General features: G+C 43.4%; 1 long non-coding RNA gene across 1 annotated transcript; it reads right to left on the reverse strand.

Moving 5' to 3' along the window:
* Positions 1–1,025: 1,025 nt before the first annotated feature.
* Positions 1,026–3,443, reverse strand: LOC125553949 (uncharacterized). Its single transcript, XR_015601333.1, has 2 exons — positions 2,873–3,443; positions 1,026–2,762 (listed from the first exon to the last, which is right to left on the reverse strand). It is a non-coding gene; the product is annotated as an uncharacterized LOC125553949 (long non-coding RNA).
* Positions 3,444–26,992: the final 23,549 nt, after the last annotated feature.

Raw genomic sequence — 26,992 nt, forward strand, 5'->3', positions numbered from 1 at the left:
TCTGGGAGCTCCTATCGGGCGCTTCAGGCGCCCGAACCTCTCCCTGGCACTCATTACGGCGCCCAATTGGACTGGCCCATGAATCCCGTTAAGCAGCAAGCACAGAAGCTCGCAAAAAATCGAAAAAAGATATCCACGATTCTGAAACACACGACCTTCGAGCTCAAATACAAGTCCACTAGCCACTCGAGCTATCCTGTCGGTACTGATTAGTAACAACGGTAAATACGTAATAAAAGACGTCGCCCCGCTATTTTATGTCGCAGATTTTTTTTGATTCTTTTAGAAAAAATTGTGAATTTCAAAAAGTTCATGGATTTTGAAAAAAGTTCTTCATTTTGGAAGAAAATTTTACAAATTTGAAAAAAGTCCATTGATTTTAAAAGGCTCATCAAATTTGAAAAAATGTCTGTGGATTTTAAAATAAAAATCGTCAAATTTGGAAAACTTTCATCAAATTTGTAAAAAAATCATGGGTTTTGAAAAACGTTCATATAAAATGGAAAAAATGTTTATGGATTTTCAAGAAACATTCATCGAATTTGAAAAAAAGTTCATTGAATTTGAAAAAACGTTCATCGAAATTGAAAAAGAGTTAATGATTTTTTTAAAAGTTCATCAGATTTGAATAAGGTTCATCGAATCTGAAAAAAAATTCAACAAATTTGAAAGAAGTTCATCGAAATTGGAAAAAATTAATGATTTTTTTAAAGAGAGTTCATTGAATTTGAAAAAAAGTTCATCAAATTCGAAAAAAAATTATCAGATTCTAAAAAAAGTTCATAAATTTTGAGGAAAAAATTTCACGAATTTGAAACAAAACATCGAACCAAGAAGTAGAAAAATGAAAAAAAAACAGAAATGATAGACGAAAAAAAGGAAGAAGGAAAGAAGAGATAACAAAATGGTGAAAAGGATGTAAGTTAACAGATGAGGCAAGTTGGCGTTGTGGTTACCACTGCTTTGCTCAACGCGGAGGTCTAGTTCGATCCTCTACCCGGGGCTCCTTTGTTGCGTTTAGGAAAGAGGAGATGGGCCGGCCCAGCGGGGGAGCGCTTCAGACGCCCGTTTGCAAAATCCATGTTAATGGGCGCCTGAAGCGCCCAAATAGGAAACGCCCAATTCTCCGTCTGATGCATTCGCACAGGACGCTGGCATCTGGACCGGCCTATTTAGCAAGTTCTACTACGTCAGTGTTTGGAATTCTAGGTCTTTTCTCTAGTGTTTCTCAAAAAAATGTCTCTTTTTTGGTTCTTTTCTTGGTCGGTTTTCTGTTGGTTTTTTATGCTGGTTTTTCACTATTTTATTTTTTGCTATCTTCTTTCTGCTATATTTTTTGTTTTTTTCCTTTCGTTTTTTCTGTTTATTTTAAATTTGCATAATTGAAAAAAGTTCATAAATTCACAATTTTAAAAAATACTTAAAACTAAAAACTGATTGAATTTTGAAAATTTGTTTGCTTTCCCCAAAAATCGACCATATTTTCCAAAAAAATACTTTGAAATTTCTGATTTTTTTTCGTTTCATAAATAAGTTCACAATTTAAAGATGTTTGCGTTTTTTTAATGTGCAAAAAAATGAAGAATATTCATACTTTATAGTTTTAGAGTTTCAGAAAATATTCTCATTATCAAATATTTTTCACAGGTCCAAACAATCTTTGCTTTTTTGCAATTATTGTTCCATGGTTTAAAAACTGTTCGTCTTTCTGAAAATTGTTTGCCTTTTTTCCAAAAAAAATCACATTTTAAAAACTATTCCTGATTTAAAATTGTTCAGGTCTTCCGAAAATGTTTGAAATGTAAATAATACTAAGAATAAAAAAATCACTTTTGAAACAATTGGAATTTTAAAAAATTGTTTGAGTTCTCAAAATATATATGTCAGTTGAAAAAAAGCATAGTTTTCAAGAAATGTTTCAATTTCTTAAAAATGTTTCAAATCTCGACGCTATAGTGTTATCTTAAATATTTCGCGCTTCCCATCATGACTAGAGGCCATCAGTTCTGTGGCTAGCCCCATGTTTCAATAGCGTGAGATGGCTAGTTCGATTCCTCGCTTAGTTGATCCTTTTTTTCGATTTTTACCTCGCACGGTACAGAAAAAAAGGTCGACGCGCTCATATCTCTACCTCTCTACCTACTAATAAAGCAATTATTGCTTCTAGTCGTACGTCGTCGGCGTTTTTCCGAAAAAGCCCCTCTATTTCTTTGAAATAAACCCGCAATCCTTGTTTAAGTGGCACTCTAGAAAACGTTTAATTTTGCATAAAAACTCCTGCATTTATTAGAAATTTATGGCCACGACCCTTATCTCTTATTAGACTAGCTCACCACCGCGCGTCTGGCTGGTCGCAGCGGTCTGACCTGGCGGGAGCCCACGGACGACGTCTTTGCTTACCGGCGGCGCCCGGAGGCGAATGGGGCTGCCTCGGGAGATCCACTCGGGCGCGACAGGAGGCTCGAGGAGAGGGCCAGGCGTGGCCTGGCGTCTCCAAGAGCCTCGAGGCCGTCGCCGCCGGCGTCAGGCGTCCAAGTCAGTCGCGACGGCTCCGTCGTGCAAAGCTTTCGCCGGTCACCTTCCAGTCCGGCTGCGTAGTGATCGCGGCGCCGCCGCAGGAGGACACCACCTGGCAGGAACGACGCCCATGCGTCCAGCTCACCGTCGAAGTTGCCCTGTCCTCAGAAAGGCAGCGGCACTCCCCGTGGCACCTCCACTCGCCGAACAGCTGCGTCGTGTGCATGCTCGCCCAGGACCAGTCCCTTCTCGGATTCGAAAGACCAGATGAATCAAAAAAGCAGCAGCGAAAAATTATCATTCAAGATCTGAATACAGATGGACGGTCTCGCGGATAAGAAAACTCGGGGCTCACCAGGGCAGCCGCACTGCACGGGCCACGATCCAAGCCGCCCCTCAAGCCATCCGAGATCTGGCGCGGAACGCCGCAGCAAGGCACCGGAGGAGGAGGGCGGGCTGGAAACGACCACGCCGATCCGGAGCCCGGAGCCCCGACGCAGATCCATGCGGCCCCGTCAAGCTGCCGCCGAGCTCGACCCTGAAGCAGACCACCGCTACCGCGGCTCCACCACAGGCCCAGCCAACCCCCCTCCCCCGCGCGCAAGCTCGGTAACCAGGAGCCCATATGCGGCCGCACCGCAACCGGCCGACGAACGCGAAGCATCCATCGGTCACGGGCGAGACGGCCTAGGAAATCGAATCGTCCAACTGCTGCGGATGGGGGCAGTCACATCGGTGAAGGAGAAGAGAGAGATGGGGTCAACAGAACGAACTCCAGGGGCGGGAAGGGAGGGAGGGGCAGTGGCGTAGCTGTAGGGTGGCCAGGGTGGTCCATGGACCACCCTGGAATTCAGCCCATTAGTATACTACTAGTCTGTAAAAAAGAAAAAGAAAAAAGCAAGCCCAACTCAGCGCATGTACACATGAAGGATTGGCTCATTAGTCTCCGCGAACGTTCGTGTGTGCGCTGATTGATCGACACCAGAAGATGTTTCTATTTCTCAAAAAAAAGACATTTCTGATTCCCGTCGCATCGATCTTGCAGTTATGGAACCCTAGCGATGAGCGCCATCCGCCTTCGCCCCGCAGCCCCCGGTGCGCATCCGCCGGCCGACAGGGCACTCGTCGACACGACGGACCGGCGGCCGGGCGAAGGACACTTGCTGGCGCCGGCAAACAGGCGGCCGGCGAAGCACGCACGCATGCACAACCTAGTTAGGTTGCGCAACACTTGTTCAGTTTTTCATTCTACTACAATCTGAAGTAAGATATTTTGTTCTCCTCTAATTCATAAATTCAAAGTGTAAATTTCTTTTGCTATGAAGATTTGAACAACTTAAGTTGAGATCTGAAGATATAGTTTGTTTTTGGTAATTGATAACTGATAAAGAGAACCGACTAATCATTAGGGATTTGTTCCAATTGATAGCTAATAAATTAATGTTTGTGTAGAATTGTTGCAAAATGAAGAGGACCAGGGACATAGCATCTCTTTTTATTGTGTTATATACATCGAGCGAGATGCTTTCTTCAAAGCGAATGAAGGTGATATAATTGGTACTTTCATGGTTTTGGGAAGGCGTTATCCGACAAACAAGGTGTGCTATCTTCTTTTACGCGAATTTAAGGCGTAACCATGAATTCTATTATCATTTTAAAGACCTTATTGATATATGCTTTTGGACTATTCTGTATGTATATGTTGGTTTAGTTGAATTTGTGGTGCATTTTTTTCCCTGTCAATTGAACCACCCTGACATAAAATCCTAGCTACGCCACTAGGGAGGGGTGGTGCTTTGTGATGTGGAGGAGGGAAGAGAGAGGAGAACGTGGCACCATGGGCTGGAGTAGAAGGGCGCGTGGTGTGCTGTGTGCGAGAGCCACGGATAGAGAGAAGAGGAAGGAGAGAAGCACAGATGGGTGGGAGGGCGCTGGATGGATGGATAAAACAGACGAGGAGGAAGGAGAGCAGCACATGTCCACGGCTCCACACAATAGTAGTGGTCTCGGTGAAGATTATTGTTGTGGGTTTTGCCTTTTTTTCAATGGCTGCACCGGCCAGAAGCTGCTGGAGAATGTCATGCATGCTAGCACTGATTGTATTTTTTTAATGAGCACCGATATAATTACTTGTTGTTGTTCTGCTGTTACTATATAGTTTAATGTTCGAGCCTACAACATCTTATGAATACATCAGTGGATAGAATAAGTAAATGAGTGAAATATTGGAAATATATATTTCTACCCAAGAGTAGAGAGAATGTGACAACTAACAATGCTGCATCTTGAAATTTCCTTTTTCTTTTTGACAATCCACCCGAAATTTACCTGTGATGGGGAACATATAAAAGCTTGTTTTTTTAATGGTGACGATGACCAAGTTCAAATAGTGCAAAAGAAAAGAAACAAAATCTAATCTGACGTGTCCGGTGCCCGAAACAATATATATTTGTATCGGGTGCTATCTGATATATCTGGATGGAATATAGTTGCCCTAAGCTGACTTGGCCAGTGCAGGCGTACCCGTAAGCGAGCGGTCGAATATATTCCACCAGGTAGACGGTGCTGACGTGGCTGGTTCTCTAATATTTTCCACATACAAGTTAAATAAGTTCAATTTGTTCACCAAGAGACAGATGCAAAGATAGAAGGCCCCAGTTATGAAATATGGAAGACATAGAAGGACCCAGTTTCATAGAAGACGAAAAATGTTGGGGCAGATGATTATCTTCCTTTAAGCAAATTCTACAAATTTATATTTCACTTGCTGCTTTGAAATCACATCATGCATCTTGCTGAGTAACTTTAGTGATTTGATTTGCATAGATTTATACAAAGATTTGCTCATATTGAGAATCATGTGTAGTGGAAATTTTTTTCTTGGGAAGCAAAGGTAGTAGATTTTGATCCAAACACAATAATAATTTTATTTTTCAATTGCTTGTGCAATATATGAAAATGGTTTCTATTTGATTGATAATATGGTGAAAACTTTATAAGTCAATGTCACATGTAATTGTTCAAGAGAACTCCAGAGCGGCGGAGAATGGCGAGCGACCCGTTCCCAACTCAGCCCCTCCCGGCGCCGGCCGCCGCGGCCACGCCGGCCACCACCCCCTGCGCCTTCTGCTGCTGCCGCCCCCACCGGCTTGCCTGCCGCCGGACTTCACCCCGCAGGTGGTTCCTCTTTCTTCAGGCACTGCGTCCCTGCCGGCGCAGTTGGGCGCCAGATCCAGTTCGCCGGTCCGGCGGTCGCCGCCTCCCGAAGGCCTGGGCTCGGTGCTTGCGCTGGAGGAATTGGTGCCGGAGACGCCGCCTGAGCCCCAGGGCGCCCAGCCGCAGATCGCATGCATCGTTGTCGTCCCGTCGCCTCGCAGCCATGGCGCCTCCTCCTCCTCCTCCCGCAACGGCTCTTCGGCGGATGCAGGGCGTGATGTAGAGAAGACCGGCGAGGAATGGAAGCTCGTATCCTACCGGCGTGGCCCGTGCCCCCGCCCCTCCTGCTCAGGCCACCCCTCGACGACCTCGATTGAAGCATATTAATGGTTGGGTCACCGAGCATGAGAGGAAGGAGGAAATCATTCTTGACCACTTCTCTAGCATCATCGGAAAGACAAATGCTAGAAAAAAAGACTTCAATTGGGATCACTTTCATTTTGAGGATTGCGCCCTTGGCAATCTTGATGATCCCTTCACACTGGAGGAAGTCCACAATGTCATCAAGCAAATGCCCAATGACAAGGCCCCCGGACCGGATGGGTTCACCGGATTGTTTTTCAAGTCATGTTGGGGCATTATTAAAGAGGATGTTATGCGGGTGATCCACCAATTTGGTAACCTCCATGTGGCCAATCTTCATTGGCTTAACTCAGCGAACATTGTGCTCTTGCCAAAGAAAGATGGGGCGGAGGGAATTGGTGACTACAGACCTATTAGCCTAATCCATGCCATAGCCAAGATCATTGCCAAGTTGCTTGCGGTCCGTCTTGGGCCTCATATGGACAAGCTTATCTCCAAGGCTCAAAGCGCTTTCATCAAGAAGAGAAGTATTCATGATAACTTCATGTATGTGCGTAATCTTGCTCGCCGGCTCCACAAAAGCAAAACTCCATCCATCCTTCTCAAGCTTGACATTTGGAAGGCTTTTGACTCCGTACGTTGGGATTACATTCTTGATCTCCTCCAACGAAGAGGCTTTCCTAGCAAATTTCGTGAGTGGATTGCGGCCCTCCTTTGCACATCCACTTCCCGGATTCTACTCAATGGTGTTCCCGGCCCACCTATTAAGCATGGCCAGGGCCTTCGCCAAGGAGACCCGTTCTCGCCTCTATTGTTCGTCATCGCCATTGACCCTCTCCAATAAGTGTTGGATTTGGCCACTGCTCATGGCTTACTCCATAAGATCAGAGGTCGTGGGGCTGTTTGTAGGACCTCACTCTATGCTGATGATGCAATGGTATTCATGGCCCCCATCAAACAAGATATGGACAACCTGTTGTCCATCTTGCACTGCTTTGGTGACGTTACCGGTCTAGAGACAAACTTACAAAATAGCTCCTATGTCCCCATCCGGTGTAGCAACCGCAACCTAGGAGAGATCCTCCATAACTTGCCGGCGACCCGAGCTCACTTTCCCATCCGTTACTTGCGCCTACCCCTATCCATATGGCAACTCAAGAGAGCAGATTTTCAATTCCTTGAAGATAAGGTTGCCACAAGGCTGGTACCTTGGGATGGGCAGAACGTCACCACTACGGGTAGCCTTGTCAAGTCGGTGCTCACCTCGCAAGTCATCTACCATGCCACTCCACTTATCATCCCACCACCCATAATAAAGAGCATCAACAAAATCGAGAGGGCTTTCCTTTGGGCAGGAACAGACAAAATCACCGGCGCAAAGTGCAAGGTTAATTGGGCTACTGCGTGTCGACCAAAGCATCTTGGTGGATTTGGTGTGCTCGACCTTGACAAGTTTGCTCGGGCCTTGCATTTGCGTTGGCTTTGGTATGAGTGGAAAGACCCGGGCAAGCTTTGGGTGGGTATGGGGAACCCATGCGACAAGGTGGACATCAACCTATTCTACGCCTCTACCATCATCTCAATTGGCAATGGTGCCATTGCCCCCTTTTGGGGTTCCCCTTGGCTCAATGGAAAGAAACCGAAGGACATTGCTCCTCTCATTTACTTTGCCTCCTCGCGAAAAAATTGGAAAGTCAAGGAGGCCTTGGTGGATGATGCTTGGATTCGCAAGATAAACCTCAATATGATTCTGACCATGGAGCACCTAGGCAATTTCTCACACTTTGGGAGCAAATTCGCCACACCCACCTACGCGAGGATGCCATCGACGAGATGGTTTGGAAGCACTCAACAAGTGGTTTTTATTCGTCGGCATCGGCTTATCACGCACAATTCATTGGATCTATGGGCACCACCTTCCACTGCTACATTTGGGGAGCTTGGGCTCCGCCGAAGGTGAAATTCTTTGCTTGGCTTGCAACCCGTAATAGGATTTGGACGGCTGACAGACTCGTTAGGAGGGGTTGGCAAAATTGTGGACTGTGTCCGCTTTGCCAGCGTGTGCAAGAAAATGGAGCCCATCTTTTCTATAAGTGTTGCTTCACCCTTAAGATTTGGAACCTCATCAAAAATTGGCTTGGTCTCCACATGATTGACATGGCAAATTGGGACAATTTGCACTCTCTCTCGCTTTGGTGGAGAAACATGTCTGGAAGCAACATCCCCAATAGAAAGGCCATGGCATCCCTCACTATGCTAGTTGGGTGGACCATTTGGAATGAGAGAAACGCTCGTATATTCAGGCACAAGTCAACACCTACGCCGGTCATCTTTGACACCATCAAAAGAGAAGCTAGACTTTGGGTTACTGCGGGTGCACACAAATTGGGTAACATAATGCCGGGAGAGTAATGGATCTCATGTAATATGTGTGGTGTAACAAACAAACTCTATTCTCCTTCTTAATTAATGGATGAGGCAAAGCTTATGCCTCCGTTTTGAAAAAAAATGTCACATGTAAATATAAATCATATTATTTTTTGTTTTCAAGGATCAACATTGCATGCCAGTAGTTTCACACCAAAGGAAAGGTGACCAAACAAACTCTCAAATTTATTTTATAGTATCCATCGCAACACAAGGGACTTTTTTGCAAGCACAATTTTCATGAACAACAGATGTGTTTTGCACATAATTGAATACACATCAACTTTTCTCCCGTTGCAATGCACGGATATTTGTGCTAGTAGACACAACAAATGCGTCATATGGGACTTCATCTCACGTGAAGCGAGATATAGCTCTCCTGTAGAGTAGCCAACAAATCGGCTATCACGATTGTATGCGCTGGGCCATTTAGCCTTTTTTTTATCAACAGCTGGGCCATTTAGCTGATCATGGTTCTTTCGCTGCATGAGTAAAATGGCTTCCTACTTTAGGGTCGCCTGCTGGGAGCCGCTGTTCGGCCATCCAAGTGACACCGCCTGCTGACATCACATTGATGTCACCCACGTATTGTATTTTCGTTTTTTGCCTTACTTTTATCCTATTGTTTATATTTTGGAATATTATATATATGCTACAAAAATATTTTACCTGTATTTCTAAATATTGTATATACATATATAAATATACATAACTCATTTGTACATAAAATGTTTGTAAAATACACGTGCCAACTTAAAAAATGTTTATACAATGTACAAAGAATATTCACGTAACTAAAAAATGTTTTGTACAGAAAGAAAAGTGTATGTACCATTATAAAATGTTCATGAGTTTAAAAAATGTTCTCTGCCATTCGAAAAAAATTGTATATACTGTAAAAAAATAAGTGCATGCCTCAAAATAATGTTTGTACCATTAAAGAATGCATGTGGCATTTTAAATAAAATTTTCGATGATTAATTTTTTTTCATGGCATTTAAAATTATATACTGTATTTTTTTGTTTCTCTAGGTTAAAAAGGTTTATTTTCATTAAAAAAATATGAAACATGTATTCGGAAAACATGTTACAATGTATTAAAAAATGTGTAAAAAATTGTATTTGGAAAAAATGTAAATCACGTATTTGAAAATGTACAAAGTGTCTCATAAAGATATTTCACGTGTGCTCTAAAAATGTACATTGTATACATTAAAAAAGGACATGTGTGGAAAAAAACAAAAAATTACTGAAAACAGACAAAGAAGCAAAAAATAGAAGCAACGAAACCGAAGAAAGCGTAGAAAAACAATAAGAAACAAAAGAAAACCAAAGAATAACAAGGAAAGGAAAACAACCAATGAGAAAACGAAAAAGCAAAGAAAAAAAGGAAAAACCGAATAGAACCGATGAAAAAACAAATAAACCAAAATAAAAGGAAAAAGAAAAAAAAACACCTAGAAAACAAAACCTACACGAACCTACAGCCCACAACGAATGAAACCTTGCTACTAGACCAGCCCGCTATCTCGTAAGATTGACATGTTTCTTGTGCACATGGGTTGATGATATTGTTCAGAAGGAAAAAATGTTCGAAACATCTCAACGTCGTCATGGGGACGATATTCTCACGAAGCATTGCGTCTATAGCTAACTTGGCGAAATACCAGCAACAGTCGGCTTCACATGCACGCTAATGCTATTATATTTGTCTGAATTGTGTCTAATATGGTATACAAGGTAGGTTACTCAGTTGGACTCATATTACTGTGTTTAGATAAGATAAGGGTCCCGTCCTAATAGGACACTTGTAATTTAACCCTTTTATGTAATATATGGGGGTAGACATACGATGTAAACTATGTAGCACAGACACGCAAGAAGAGCCGGCGGTGTGTGCAGACGCTCGGGTGGCAGGCGTGCCGTATCTTGACGGTGTTACAAGGAGGAGTGCCCGTAGGTCCCGAGGATGTAGTCAATGTTTGGTGAACCTCGTTAACAAAAAAAGGTGTCATGTGTCGTGTCATTATTTGGTCCTCAAATGATCGACTATGCACCTCCAATTATTCTAACAAGTCCTGTCATGAGCTAGGTTCTTTCCAAGGTGGAAGATACCGTCGTTGGAGTTCTTCCAGGAGAGATTTAAGAAGCGAACAATTCAGCGGTTGTAATCTTCTCGAGATGATCAGGGAGGGGCACTGATCAAGACTCATCTCGGCGAGTTCGGTAAGTCTTGGAATCGTCTGATACTTGTAGGTGCGTACAACCACTGCAGTGGATGCAGTTCGGCAGTGAGATGTGTCCAGGGCATTTAGCTTACTGGTGCTCGAAGGTGATGCTATTGGGCCAACCCAACAAAATTTTAATCGATCGCACGGGACTCGAATGACACGGGAAGTTCGCTTTCTTGCTTCTAACTGGTTGGCTGGTTGACCAATTGACTGGTTGATGATACGTCTTCGTCATATCTATAATTTTTTATTGTTTCATGCCAATATTCTATAACTGTCATATACTTTTGGTAACAATTTATATGATTTTGTTGGACTAACATATTGATCCAGTGGCCAGTGCCAGTTCCTGTTTGTTGCATGTTTTTTGTTTCGCAGCAAATCCATATCAAACAGAGTCAAAACATGATAAAAACTTACGAAGATTTTTTTGGAATATATGTGAATTTTGGAAAGTGGAATCAACGGAAAGCGGTGCCTGAGGGGCCCACAAGCCCTAGGGGCGCGCCCCCTGATACGTTCGTTTTGCATCATGTTTACCTACTATTATTTATAATGTTTTTATGCATAATAATGCTTTTTGGAGTAATTCTAATGCATTTTCTCTCCTAATTTACAAGATACACACAAAGAGGGAGAATTCCGGCAGCTGGAAATCTGGACCTAGAAAAGCTACGTCAGGCCACCTATTCCGCACAACTCCAAAATGGGCTGAAACTTCACGAGGATTTTTTATGGAATAAATAAGAAATACTGGAGCAAATAACCACCGGAGGGGGCCAGCTGGTGAGCACAAGACACCAGGGCGCGCCTGGCCCCCTAGGCGCGCCCTGGTGGGTTGTGGTCAGCCCAGCCCATCTTTGGTGCCCATCTTCTGGTATATAAATCATTTTGACCTAGAAAAAATAAGGGGAGGACTTTCGGGACGGAGCGCCACCGTCTCGAGGCAGAACTTGGGTAGAAGCACTTTTGCCCTCCGGCGGAGCGATTTCGTCAGGGGAACTTCCCTCCCGGAGGGAGAAATCATCATCATCATCATCATCACCAACAACTCTCCCATCTTGGGGAGGGCAATCTCCATCAACATCTTCAACAACACCATCTCCTCTCGAACCGTAGTTCATCCTTGTGTTCAATCTTTGTACCCGAACTATAGATTGGTGCTCGTGGGTGACTAGTAGTGTTGATTACATCTTGTAGTTGATTACTATATGATTTATTTGGTGGAAGATTATATGTTGAGATCCATTATGATATTTAATACCCCTATGATCTTGAGCATGTTTATCACTTGTGAGTAGTTACTTTTGTTCTTGAGGTCATGGGAGAAATCATGTGAACTTGATATGTGTCCGATATTTTGATAGTACGTATGTTGTGATTCCCTTAGTGGTGTCATGTGAACGTCGACTACATGACAATTCACCATATTTTGGACTAAGGGAATGCATTGTGGAGTAGTTATTAGACGATAGGTTGCGAGAGTGACAGAAGTTTAAACCCTAGTTTATGCGTTATTCCGTAAGAGATCGATTGGATCCAAAAGTTTAATGCTATGGTTAGAATTTATTCTTAACTTTTCTCGTAGTTGCGGATACTTGCGAGGGGGTTAATCATAAGTAGGAGGTTTGTTCAAGTAAGAACATCACCTAAGCACCGGTCCATCCACATATCAAATTATCAAAGTAGCGAACACAAATCGAATCAACATAATGAAAGTGACTAGATGACATTCCTGTGTACCCTCAAGAACGCTTTGCTTATTATAAGAGACCATTTTGGCCTGTCCTTTGCCTCAAAAGGATTGGGCTACCTTGCTTCACTTTTGTTACTATTATCATTACTTTCTCGTTACAAATTATCTTGTTATCAAACTACTCTGTTACTTACAATTTTAGCACTTGCGGACATTACCTTGCTGAAAACCACTTGTCATTTCCTTCTGCTCCTCGTTGGTTTTGACACTCTTACTTATCGAAAAGACTACAATTGATCCCATATACTTGTGGGTCATCAAGGCTATTTTCTGGCGCCGTTGCCGAGGAGTGAAGCGCTCTCAGTAAGTGGAAATTGGTAAGGAAAAATTATTACTACGTGCTGAAATTTATTGTCACTTGTTACTATGGAAAACAATCCTTTGAGGGGTTTGTTCGGGGGAAAATTTTGTTTTTGCCACTCTAGATTTTGCCAATTTTCCTTATGCCACTCTAGATTTTGACATTTCAGTATTGCCACTCTTAGCTTTTGAAAAATATCACAATTGCCATTATGTGGCAATAGCAAATTAATTTTATTTCACTTTTGCCACTCTAGCTTTTGACAATGTATCACAATTGCCACTCTAATTTATTTTGGTTTTGCCACGGAATGGCAATTGTGATAATTGTCAAAAGCTAAGAGTGGTAGAACTGAAATGTCAAAATCTATAGTGGCATAAGGAAAATTGGCAAAATCTAGAGTGGCAAAACAAAAATTTCCCGTTGTTAGGGGTATCTTCACGTCGACCGGAACCACAATTAGTTACCTCTCAACCTACTGCACCTACTGAAAATATTGAATATGAAATTCCTTCGGGTATGATAGAACAACTCCTAGCTAATCCTTATGCAGGAGATGAAACCAAACATCCTGATATGCACTTGATATATGTGGAAGAAAATTGTGGATTGTTTAAGCTTGCAGGTTTACCCAGAGATGAAGTTAAGAAGAAGGTTTTCCCTTTATCTTTGAAGGGAAAAGCATTGGCATGGTATATGCTATGCGATGATATTGGATCTTGGAATTGGAATCGATAGAAATTGGAGTTTCACCAAAAAAATATCCTATGCATCTAGTTCATCGTGATCAGAATTATGTAGGATCGAAGTATGTCTAGAGGGGGGGTGATTAGACTACTTGACCAAATAAAAACTTAACCTTTTCCCAATTTTAGTTCTTGGCAGATTTTAGCTATTTTAGGACAAGTCAAGCAATCATCACACGATTCAAGCAAGCATGCAAAGAGTATATTGGCAGCGGAAAGTAAAGCATGCAACTTGCAAGAATGTAAAGGGAAGGGTTTGGAGAATTCAAACGCGATTGGAGACACGGATGTTTTTCCCGTGGTTCGGATAGGTGGTGCTATCCTACATCCACGTTGATGGAGACTTCAACCCACAAAGGGTAACGGTTGCGAGAGTTCACACAGGGCTCCACCCACAAAGGGTAATGGTTGCACGAGTCCACACAGGGCTCCACCCACGAAGGGTCCACGAAGAAGCAACCACCCACAAAGGGTCCACGAAGAAGCAACCTTGTCTATCCCACCATGGCCATCGCCCACACAGGACTTGCCTCACTAGCGGTAGATCTTCACGAAGTAGGCGATCTCCTTGCCCTTACAAACTCCTTGGTTCAACTCCACAATCTTGTCGGAGGCTCCCAAGTGACACCTAGCCAATCTAGGAGACACCACTCTCCAAGAAGTAACAAATGGTGTGTAGGTAATGAACTCCTTGCTCTTGTGCTTCAAGTGATAGTCTCCCCAACACTCAACTCTGTCTCATAGGATTTGGATTTGGTGGAAAGAAGATTTGAGTGGAAAGCAACTTGGAGAGGCTAGAGATCAAGATTCATATGGTAGGAATGGAATTTCTTGGTCTCAACACATGAGTAGGTGGTTCTCTCTCAGAACATATGAGTTGGAATGGTGTATGTGTTCTGATGGCTCTCTCATCGAATGAGGAGGAGGTGGAGGGGTATTTATAGCCTCCACACAAAATCCAACCGTTACACAGTTTTCCAAACTCGGTGGGACCAAATCAACAAACTCGGTCTGACCAAAAATGTAAACCTAATGACCGTTAGAGATTTTCGGTGGGACTGACATGCAACTCGGTAGGACCGATATGGTTAGGGTTTGGGCATAACGTAATCTCGGTGAGACCGATTACACAAACTCGGTGAGACCGAATTTGGTAATTAGCTAACCAGAGAGTTGGTCAGGCAAACTCGGTGGGACCGATTTGCTCTTTCGGTGAGACCGAAAAGTTACAAAGGGGAAACACTGAATTTACATTGCAATCTCGATGGGACCGACTCGCTCTTTCGGTGAGACCGAAAAGTTACGAAAGGGAAACAGAGAGTTTGCAATCCCATCTCGGTGAGACCGAGATCCCTATCGGTAGAACCGAATTGCTAGGGTTTGGCAGTGGCTAATGACAAGTGAAACTCGGTGGCGCCGGATAGGAAGAATCGGTAGGACCGAGTTTGGCTTAGGGTTTAGGTCATATGTGGATATGGGAAAGTAGTTGAGGGTTTTTGGAGCATATCACTAAGCACATGAAGCAAGAGGCTCATTAAGCAACACCTCATCCCTCCTTGATAGTATTGGCTTTTCCTAAAGACTCAATGTGATCTTGGATCACTAAAATATAAAATGAAGAGTCTTGAGCTTTTGAGCTTGAGCCAATCCTTTTTCCTTAGCATATTGAGGGTTCCACTTTCACATCCATGCCACGCCAATCATTGAGCTTTCCTGAAATAATCATCTTGGAATAGCATTAGCTCAATGAGCTATATGTTGTTATGAATTACCAAAACCACCTAGGGATAGTTGCACTTTCAATCTCCCCCTTTTTGGTAATTGATGACAACATATAGATCAAAGCTTCGACAAATGATAATAAGCATGAAATATATTGTCGCTTTGAGAAGTATGTGATAAGTAAGAGCTCCCCCTAAATTTGTGCATATTTAAAATTTGCTTTGGACTGCAAATGCACAAGGAGTTAGAGTCATGGGTTACTCTTCCATGTCACATACATCTTGGTGGAGCGCTAAAAATGATAAGAATGAAATACATGCACTCATCACCAAGAATAGTGAAAGATCACATAAGATAGATAAGATAATAGCATTAAGCGTAGCTTATGATCAAACACATGATCATCAATGTCTCACAAATAATGACGTAGTGTCTCAAGCACTCAAAAGCAAACAAGTTTGAAAGACCACCAAATAAAGCAAGAGAGAAAAGCAACACACTCTCTCTCGAAGCCTATGATCTATACATTTTTCTCCCCCTTTGGCAACAAGTTACCAAAAAGTTCCTAGAAAATGCATAGTGCTAGATCGACGCTCAGGCTTGATCTTCTGGTGGTGGTGGAGTCCGGATCACTCCAAGGACGAAGGCTTCTGTAGATGCTGAAGTAGACGCTGGAGTTGGAGCTGAAGTAGATGCTGGAGCTGGTGGAACTGAGGCTGTAGCTGGTGCTGAGGTGGTGGCTCTTGTGTCAGCAACTGGCACGGCAGACGACCTCGGACCTCGTGGCACTCTGGCAAAGGCATGAGTGGTAGTCCTGCCTCTCCTCTCCTGCATATCATCTTGGAGCTGCTCCACTGCAGACTGAATCTCCGTTACCTTGACATCCAAGTCAGAGAATTTTTGTTCCATGATTCTCTCTAGGCTTGCCTGGTTTTGAGTTAGGGTGGCTAGTCCTTGCTCAATCCGCAGGGTGGATGCAATCAGGTAACCAAGCTGCTCTTGTTTGGTCTTCAAGAAATACTCAGATGCCTCCTCTTGAGTTGGCATCTTGGCAGCTTTCTCCTTCCTTGCCTTCTCCTTCTTTGCGTATGCTTGGGCAGATGATGGCTCGTTCTCAGTCATAACAACTTGATTGTCCTCAAAATCTGGACGGATGGGCAGGTGTTCCTTGCCCAACAAATATATGCCCGTGCCCATCTTGGAGTTAATGAGCTCCTGGATCTGAGGGGCATATCCGCAACTCCTCTTCTGATCTGCTGCAGTCCTTTTGATAGTTTCCACTATGACGCTCATCACCTTGAACTTCTGAGGCACATCAAACACATGAAGCAAATTTATCGCGTGGCCTCTGATCATCTTGTGATCTCCAGACTTGGGCAGTAGGATGTGCCTTAGTATCCAATTGATCGTAGGCAGACCTGACAGAAGATAATGCACTGAGCCAAACTTGAAAGTATCAAGTGCTTCATTTGGGATCTCCTTGTACATATTGGACATAGAGTTATGGTCCATCTTCTTCTTGGCATATATGTCCAAGTCATCATCATGCTCCTCTGGGGCATTAATGATCTGTGCCCACTCAGCAACTGTGGATTGGTACCTTGTACCCTTAGACATCCATGTGATCCTCCCATCTGAATAAAAGTGAGCTGTGGAGTAGAACTGCATGATGAGTTCCTCGTTCCACTTTGTGAGCTTCTGCCCAACAAAGTCCTCTACTCCACACGCCTTGAAGCTGTCCTGAACTCCTGGGTAGTACTCTTCGTTGTCCTTAATGTATTGCCAATCAACCCATCGCATATCACAGACAATGGGCTTCTTATCTAGCAGCACTGTCTCATAAAAATCCTGCTGCTCCTTGGTGTGAAACCTGTAGTCAACTCCTGTCCTTCTCCTTGAAGCATACGGGTCTGCTTCTCTCCACTTCCTCAGCCCTGAATCTCTCCTGAGCTTCATGTCCTCAGCCACAGGATGCGCATCGTTGTGGTATGGGATCTTGGGCTTGAGCTTTCTAAGAACACTCTCTTCCTCTTCTTCTACAGCTTCAGGCACTGGGGCCTTGTTCTTCTCAGTGGCTGGGATGCTTCTTGTGTTCCTCTTTGGCTTTGGCTTTGGAGCTGGCTTGGCCTTGGAAGCAGCTCCTCCTGATTTTATGGCATCTCCCATTAGCTTGGGTGCCTTGGGTGCTGGTGCAGCTACCTCTTCTTCTTCCTCCTCATCTTCCATGATGGAAGCTTTGCCAAGCACTCTAGCCACAGTCTTCTTCACCCTTTCCTTTCTTTTCTTGCCCTCAGCTGCAACTGGCTCTATGGGCTTCTCAGTTGACATTCTGGCCTTTGACATTGGCTGCCTGCCTGCTGGCCTTTTGATCTTCAGCCCTGGCTTTGTCCCCTGAGCTGGCTCAACTCTCTTGGAGGTTGCTTCCTCTTCTACCACATAATCCTCATCTTCTGAATCTGAGGTTCTCTTCTTTCTCTGTCTTATGGCAGCTTTAGGCAGATTGCTAGGAGTGCTTCTGCTGCCATCATCTGAGGAACTTGAGGGACTAGTGCCCTCACTCATTTGCACTTGCTGCTCTGACAAGTTCTGGCTGTCACTTTGATCAGACATGCTGCACTCTGACTGCTGACCCTGTGAATAGTTTATAGATGAGGTAGAAAAGATGAGCATCACAAAATGCAGAGATTTTTGCAAAAAGAATGATCCAAAAACTTAGTTTTAGTTTCCTACTGAAATCATCTCAGATCTACCGATTTTCAAACTCGGTGATACCGAAGCAGTTTTGGAACCTAAACTAGTGAACTCGGTAGGACCGAGTCACAGTTCGGTGGCACCGAGACTGCTAGGGTTTCACAGAGTTCCAAAATCGGTCACACCGATAAGTAATTCTCGGTCAGACCGAGTCTCACTTGTGCATTGGCATAAGCCAAATCGGTGGGACCGAGTTTTTCAACTCGGTGGGTCCGAGATGGTTTCGGCGGAAACCTAACCCTAAAATTTTCGAATCAAAGCTAATCTACGGGCGTATTGACTGGATAGGAGTGTTTCAGTCGTGGCAAGAATCATGAAGAACACAATGTGCTAGGAATTGGAAGGGGAATAGCACTGTGATCGAGTCCATACCCTAGTTTGGCGGAGACTCGCTACGGCGGCAACGGCGGGGCAGAATTCCCGTTGACGGCGACGGAGACCAGCGACTGGAGGTGGCTGGCGGCGAGAAGACGATCCGGAGACCACGTTGGCAGAGCAGGCTATCGCGCGGGCGAAGGGGTTCGGAGAAATTTCCAAATTTTGCCCGTGACTATATATAGCCCGACCCTCTCGGTGTGGCCGAGTGGAACAACTCGGTGGCACCGAGATTCATAACTGCAGGAAGTTACTGAAACTCGGTGGGACCGAAATGTTCAAATCGGTTGCACCGAGATCGAAAACCTAGATCAACTTAATGATCTCGGTAGGACCGAAAGTGGGGTATCGGTCAAACCGAGAATCATAAAGAGGTTTTGGAAGTTTAAGTCTATGACGAATCGGGGACTCTGAGCGCTCCTCACACAGAGTGGTTCGAATCTGACTTGATCAAATTTTGTGATGCAACATGAATAGAGTTTGAGACGAGCAAAGCATAGATAGCTAGAGGAGGTAATTAGGCATTCTTGTCCATCCACTTGGCAAAAGAAAATAAAACCAAACAATCAAAACAACAAGTGGATGTCCTCGAATGAGTAAAATATGCAATCAGCATGCTCACACAATAAGATGGCAAATGAAATATGTGGCAAGGCATGCACAACCAATTCTAGCATCTATCAAGCAATTTGCGATGACAAGGTCATCTATATATGAGTATATTGACTTAGGAGTCAAGTGAGAGCACTTGATCATAGGTCATACTCATCGTTTAAGCTCAAGTGGGGTTACCACTTTTACATAAAGCATTGTTGTGTTCACATCTTTAGAGTTGCTTTAGCTCAAGTCTTAGAGTAAAGCTCCCCCTAGATGTGATATCCCCCCTTGGAGGGATGAACTAACCTTGGGTTTTGTCGATGATGACTTCATGTAGATGTTGAAGATGTGGATGCTCAATGTTGATGTAGATCACTTGGAGCTATCCATTTGAGTGAATTGCACTTTCAATACCTACATGGGTTAGTCCCACAAGGAACAAACAAGGATATCCATAGACATAGAGTGATGCACACACAAGATGATGTCCATGAAAACTTTTAGGTTACCTTGTCCCTTGTCTTACCAACAAGAGGGTTTGTGACTCCTTGAACTAGTGCAAGATGTGGAAGTTGATTGCACTTGTTCTTGCCAAAATAATAAGAGTGAAGTATGTTGGCGGAGTCACCCTCAAGAACTCTCTAGTTCTTCTTCTTTTGGATCCACACCATCTTGATGGGAATCCTTAGAGTTGTAGTCGTACTTGATGAAGTGGAACTTGAAGTAGTCTTGGGAATCCACTTGACTAAGGTCTTAGGAGCTTCTTCAAATGCATCAATTTCCTCTTGAAGCTTGTCCTTGCCTTTTTGCTTGTAGTCTTGTGGTGGAAGATCATCTTGAGCTTGTGTCCCCTTGAAAGAAGTATCATACTTCTCTTGTTGAGGAACAAACTTTGTCTTGGGGTATTGATCTTCTTCCCACTCAACTCCATTGGCATTGAACTTTCGTTCAAAACCAACACCTTGATTCTTCCGGTGCATTCCTTGCTTGCGCATAATTTCCTCGAATTGCTTACTCCCGGCAAGGCTTTTGTACACTCCTTTCTCTATAATTCCCTTCAATAAGCTATTTTATTGCTCAAGTGTAACTTGGATAAGAGAATCATTAGTGGAATCAATAGAACTACTAGAAGCAACAATATTGGATTTAGCATGATCATTGTTACTACTAGAGGAAGAATCTTTCTTGTTCTTGTTACTAGACTTGACTTGAGGCATGTAAGTGGATAAGATTAAATGCTTGGCAATGTGAGAAGAACTTTTCTTGCGGAGATCATCATTGATTGCTTTTAAGAACTCATGCTCTTGCTCAAGATTGAGCTTTTCAAAGCATAATTTCTCATGAGCTCTTAAAAGTTCTCGATGATCTTCGAAGATAGTTTCATGAGCTAACTTAAGAGTGTTTAGTTCTTTAGTTAGAGCCTCAATCTTCTCCTTATCATTGTCATTCATTTTATCTTGATTAGCATGTTTAATTGACGTTTCATCATAGTATTCATCACTAGAGTTGTCAACAAGCAAATCATCACCTAACAAGTCATCTTCATCACTATTGAAATCAACATACTCGGGGTGTGTTACCTTAGGACCTTTGGCCATGAAGCATCTTCCAATTCCTTCATTTGGTGAGTCAAATATGTCATAGGAGTTGGTTGACACAAGTGCTAGACCGGCAACACCTTCATCTTGAGTATCTTCGGAGTCGGAGTGATAACTTCTCTCGGAGTGGCTGTCGGAGTCGGAGCCGGATACCCATTCACCAACATGAGCTTGATGTCTTCGTCTTGTGTAGCTCCTTGATGATTTTTCCTTCCTTTCTGAATCCTTGCTTCTCCGTGAGTATCTTCGTTCATAACGATCATCTCTACTCCTCCTCTCTCTTGGTGGTGATTCTTTGCTTCTTCTTTTTGGAGAATCTTCTCTTCTCTTGTAGGGAGCCGTACACTCATTGGAGTAGTGTCCGGGTCTTCCACAACTGTACCAGTTTCGCTCTCGACTAGAAGATCTTTTGTCATTGTAGGACCTTGACTTGAAGCTTCTATCTTTTCTTCTACTCTTGTAGAACTTGTTGAAGTTCTTCACCATTAAGCTCAATTCTTCATTGAAGTCTTGTTTCTCACTTGATGATGTAGGGGCTTCACATGAGGCTTTATAGGCACCACTTGATTTGTTGTGAAGTTCCTCTTTATCCTTAAGTGACATCTCATGAGCAACAATTCTTCCAATCACCTCCGTTGGCTTGAGATCTTTGTAATTGGGCATCATTTGGATCAATGTGCACACGGTATCATATTTTCCATCCAAGGCTCTTAGAATCTTCTTGATGATGAATCTATCGGTCATCTCTTCACTTCCTAAGCCGGCAATCTCATTTGTGATGAGAGCAAGCCTAGAGTACATTTCAGCGACACCTTCACCATACTTCATCTTGAACTTGTCAAGTTGGCTTTGAAGCACATCCAACTTGGATTCCTTGACGGAGTCGGTACCTTCGTGCATATCAATCAAAGTGTCCCAAATTTCCTTCACATTCTCAAGGCGGCTGATTTTGTTGAATTCTTCGGGGCACAATCCGTTGAAGAGAATATCACAAGCTTGAGCATTGTATTGCAACATCTTCAACTCATCCGCGGTAGCTTCACGGTTTGGTTCTCTCCCATCAAAGAAGTCACCTTGCAAACCAACACACACAATAGCCCAAACGGCGGGGTTATGTCCAAGAATATGCATTTTCATTTTATGCTTCCAACTAGCAAAATTAGTACCATCAAATTAGGGACCTCTACGGTGATAATTTCCCTCGCTAGACGCCATACTCTCCTAGGTTGTGAAACCAAGACTATGACCACCAAAAGCTATGGAGATCAAAGCAAATGGAGACCAAAGCTCTGATACCACTTGTAGGATCGAAGTATGTCTAGAGGGGGGGTGATTAGACTACTTGACCAAATAAAAACTTAACCTTTTCCCAATTTTAGTTCTTGGCAGATTTTAGCTATTTTAGGACAAGTCAAGCAATCATCACACGATTCAAGCAAGCATGCAAAGAGTATATTGGCAGCGAAAAGTAAAGCATGCAACTTGCAAGAATGTAAAGGGAAGGGTTTGGAGAATTCAAACGCGATTGGAGACACGGATGTTTTTCCCGTGGTTCGGATAGGTGGTGCTATCCTACATCCACGTTGATGGAGACTTCAACCCACAAAGGGTAACGGTTGCGAGATTCCACACAGGGCTCCACCCACAAAGGGTAATGGTTGCGCGAGTCCACATAGGGCTCCACCCACGAAGGGTCCACGAAGAAGCAACCACCCACAAAGGGTCCACGAAGAAGCAACCTTGTCTATCCCACCATGGCCATCGCCCACACAGGACTTGCCTCACTAGCGGTAGATCTTCACGAAGTAGGCGATCTCCTTGCCCTTACAAACTCCTTGGTTCAACTCCACAATCTTGTCGGAGGCTCCCAAGTGACACCTAGCCAATCTAGGAGACACCACTCTCCAAGAAGTAACAAATGGTGTGTAGGTAATGAACTCCTTGCTCTTGTGCTTCAAGTGATAGTCTCCCCAACACTCAACTCTGTCTCATAGGATTTGGATTTGGTGGAAAGAAGATTTGAGTGGAAAGCAACTTGGAGAGGCTAGAGATCAAGATTCATATGGTAGGAATGGAATTTCTTGGTCTCAACACATGAGTAGGTGGTTCTCTCTCAGAACATATGAGTTGGAATGGTGTATGTGTTCTGATGGCTCTCTCATCGAATGAGGAGGAGGTGGAGGGGTATTTATAGCCTCCACACAAAATCCAACCGTTACACAGTTTTCCAAACTCGGTGGGACCGAATCAACAAACTCGGTCTGACCGAAAATGTAAACCTAGTGACCGTTAGAGATTTTCGGTGGGACTGACATGCAACTCGGTAGGACCGATATGGTTAGGGTTTGGGCATAACGTAATCTCGGTGAGACCGATTACACAAACTCGGTGAGACCGAATTTGGTAATTAGCTAACCAGAGAGTTGGTCAGGCAAACTCGGTGGGACTGATTTGCTCTTTCGGTGAGACCGAAAAGTTACAAAGGGGAAACACTGAATTTACATTGCAATCTCGGTGGGACCGATTCGCTCTTTCGGTGAGACCGAAAAGTTACGAAAGGGAAACAGAGAGTTTGCAATCCCATCTCGGTGAGACCGAGATCCCTATCGGTAGAACCGAATTGCTAGGGTTTGGCAGTGGGTAATGACAAGTGAAACTCGGTGGTGCCGGATAGGAAGAATCGGTAGGACCGAGTTTGGATTAGGGTTTAGGTCATATGTGGATATGGGAAAGTAGTTGAGGGTTTTTGGAGCATATCACTAAGCACATGAAGCAAGAGGCTCATTAAGCAACATCTCATCCCTCCTTGATAGTACTGGCTTTTCCTAAAGACTCAATGTGATCTTGGATCACTAAAATATAAAATGAAGAGTCTTGAGCTTTTGAGCTTGAGCCAATCCTTTTTCCTTAGCATCTTGAGGGTTCCACTTTCACATCCATGCCATGCCAATCATTGAGCTTTCCTGAAATAATCATCTTGGAATAGCATTAGCTCAATGAGCTATATGTTGTTATGAATTACCAAAACCACCTAGGGATAGTTGCACTTTCAAATTATATATATAATTTTTGGCATCATGAAGGAGAAAGTATCGGTCTAGCTTGGGGGAGGCTTAAGTAAATGTTATATTCATGCCCCAATCACGAGCTCTCAAGAGAAATTATTATTCACAACTTCTATGCACGGCTTTCTTGTGATGATCAATCCATGCTCGATACTTCTTGTATCGGTTCATTTATGAAGAAGACTATTGAATTCCGGTGGGATCTTTTAGAAATAATTAAACGCAACTCTGAAGATTGGGAACTCGAGAAGGTAAAGAGTCAGGTATTAAGATTAAGTATGATTGTGTTAAATCTTTTATGATACCGATGCTTTTCAAAAGTTTAGCACTAAATATGGACTTGACTTTGAGATAGTAGCCTCCTTTTGTGAATCATTTGCTACTCATGTTGATCTCCTAAGGAGAAGTGGTTTACATATCACCTACCTATTGCAGAAGAAATTAAAGAACCAGTACTAGCTAAAGAGGAAACTATTATTTACAATGTTGATCCAGTTCTTCCTACTGCTTATACTAAAAAGCCACCTTTCCCTGTTAGGATCAAGGAACATGCTAAAGTTTCAACTATGGTCAACAAAAGTTATATTAGAACACCTAAGCCTGATGAACAAATCAAAGTAGAACCTAGTGTTGCTATGGTTAAGGATCTCCTGGAAGAAAATATAGATGGGCATGTTATTTACTTATGTGAAGAAGCTGCTAGAATTGCCAAACCCAATAAAACAGATAAACATGGACCTGTTGTTGGCATGCCTGTTGTCTCTGTTAAAATAGGAGATCACTGTTATCATGGTTTATGCGACATAGGTGCTAGCGTGAGTGATATTCCCTTTACTTTATAGTAAGAAATTATGAATGACATAGCACCCACAGAGATAGAAGACATAGATGTTACTATTAAACTTGCTAATAGAGATACTATATCACCAATTGGGATTGTTAGAGATGTTGAAGTCTTCTGTGGGAAAATAAAATTGTTGGAGAATGCAGTATTTCAAAAAATTTCCTACAATCACGCAAGATCTATCTAGGAGACGCATAGCAACGACGTGGAGAGTGTGTCCACGTACCTTCGTAGACCGAAAGCAGAAGCGTTTAGTAACGCGGTTGATGTAGCCGAACGTCTTCACAATCCAACCGATCCTAGCACCGAACGTACGGCACCTCCGTGTTCAGCACACATTCATCACGATGACATCCCTCGAGCTGTTGTTCCAGTTGAGGACGAGGGAGAGTTCTGTCAGCACGATGGCATGGCGACGGTGATGATGAAGTTACCGCCGCAGGGCTTTGCCTAAGCACTACGATGATATGACCGAGGTGGTAAACTGTGGAGGGGGCACCGCACACGGCTAAGAGATTGCATGTTGTCCCTTTGGGGTGCCCCCCGCCTCCATATATAAAGGGGGGAGGAGAGGAGGCCGGCCCCCTAGGGGCGCGCCAAGTGTGGGGAGTCCTACTAGGACTCCCTAGTGCTAGTAGGATTCCCCTATCCTTTTTTCCTTTTCCGGAGTAGCAAAGGGGGGAAGAGAGAAGATGTAGGAGAGGGAAAGGGGGTGGGGGGCGCTGCCCCCACCCCTTGTCCAATTCGTATTGGCAAGGGGGGCACCTCCTTGGCTAGCCCTCTCTCCTCCACTAAGGCCCATGATGGGCCATTAACTTCTGGGGGGGGGGGGTTCCGGTAACCCCCGGTACTCCGAAACTTCCCGAAACCATTCCGGTGTCTGAATGCAACCTTCCAATATATGAATCTTTACCTCTCAACCATTTCGAGACTCCTCATCATGTCCATGATCTCATCCGAGACTCCGAACAAACTTCGGTCATCAAATCACATAACTCATAATACAAATCGTCATCGAACGTTAAGAGTGCGGACCCTACGGGTTCGAGAACTATGTAGACATGACCGAGACACATCTCCCGTCAATAACCAATAGCAGAACCTGGATGCTCATATTGGTTCCTACATATTCTACGAAGATCTTTATCAGTCAAACCGCATAACAACATACGTCATTCCCTTTGTCATCGGTATGTTACTTGCCCGAGACTCGATCGTCGGTATCATCATACCTAGTTCAATCTCGTTACCGGAAAGTCTCTTTACTCGTTCCATAATGCATCATCTCATAAATAACTCATTAGTCACATTTCTTGCAAGGCTCATAGTGATGTGCATTACCGAGAGGGCGCAGAGATACCTCTCCGATACACGGACTGACAAATCCTAATCTCGATCTATGCCAACTCAACAAACACCATCGGAGACACCTGTAGAGAATCTTTATAATCACCCAGTTACGTTGTGACATTTGACAGAACACAAGGTGTTCCTCCCGTATTCGGGAGTTGCATAATCTCATAGTCAGAGGAACATGTATAAGTCATGAAGAAAGCAATAGCAATAAAACTAAATGATCATTATGCTAAGTTAATGGATGGGTCTTGTCCATCACATCATTCTCTAATGATGTGACCCCATTCATCAAATGACAACACATGTCTATGGTCAGGAAACTTAACCATCTTTGATTAACGAGCTAGTCAAGTAGAGGCATATTAGGGACACTCTGTTTGTCTATGTATTCACACATGTACTAAGTTTCCAGTTGATACAATTCTAGCATGAATAATAAAAATTTATCATGATATAAGGAAATATAAAATAAAAACTTTATTATTGCCTCTAGCGCATATTTCCTTCAGTCTCCCACTTGCACTAGAGTCAATAATCTAGTTCACATCGCCATGTGATTTAACACTAATAGTTCACATCTTTATGTGATTAACACCCATAGTTCACATCACCATGTGATCAACACCCAAAGGGTTTACTAGAGTCAATAATCTAGTTCACATCGCTATGTGATTAACACCCAAAGAGTACTAAGGTGTGATTATGTTTTGCTTGTGACAGAAGTTTATTCAACGGGTCTGGCACATTTAGATCCGTATGTATTTTGCAAATTTCTATGTCTACAATGCACTGCATAGAGCTACTCTAGCTAATTGCTCCCACTTTCAATATGTATCCAGATTGAGACTTAGAGTCATCTAGATTGGTGTCAAAGCTTGCATTGACGTAACTCTTTACGACGAACTCTTGATCACCTCCATAACCGAGAAATATCTCCTTAGTCTTCTAAGGATAATTTTGACCGTTGTCCAGCGATCTATTCCTGGATCACTATTGTACCCCTTTGCCAAACTCATGGCAAGGTACACAATAGGTCTGGTATTCAACATGGCATACTTTATAGAACCTATGACTGAGGTATAGGGAATGACTTTCATTCTCTTTCTATATTCTGCCGTGGTTGGGTTTTGAGTCTTACTCAACTTCACATCTTGCAACACATGCAAGAACTCCTTCTTTGACTGTTC

Source organism: Triticum urartu, chromosome 4A (assembly GCF_056163025.1).
Source record: "Triticum urartu cultivar PI428250 chromosome 4A, HENAU_Tu73, whole genome shotgun sequence".
Taxonomy (NCBI): Eukaryota; Viridiplantae; Streptophyta; class Magnoliopsida; order Poales; family Poaceae; genus Triticum; species Triticum urartu.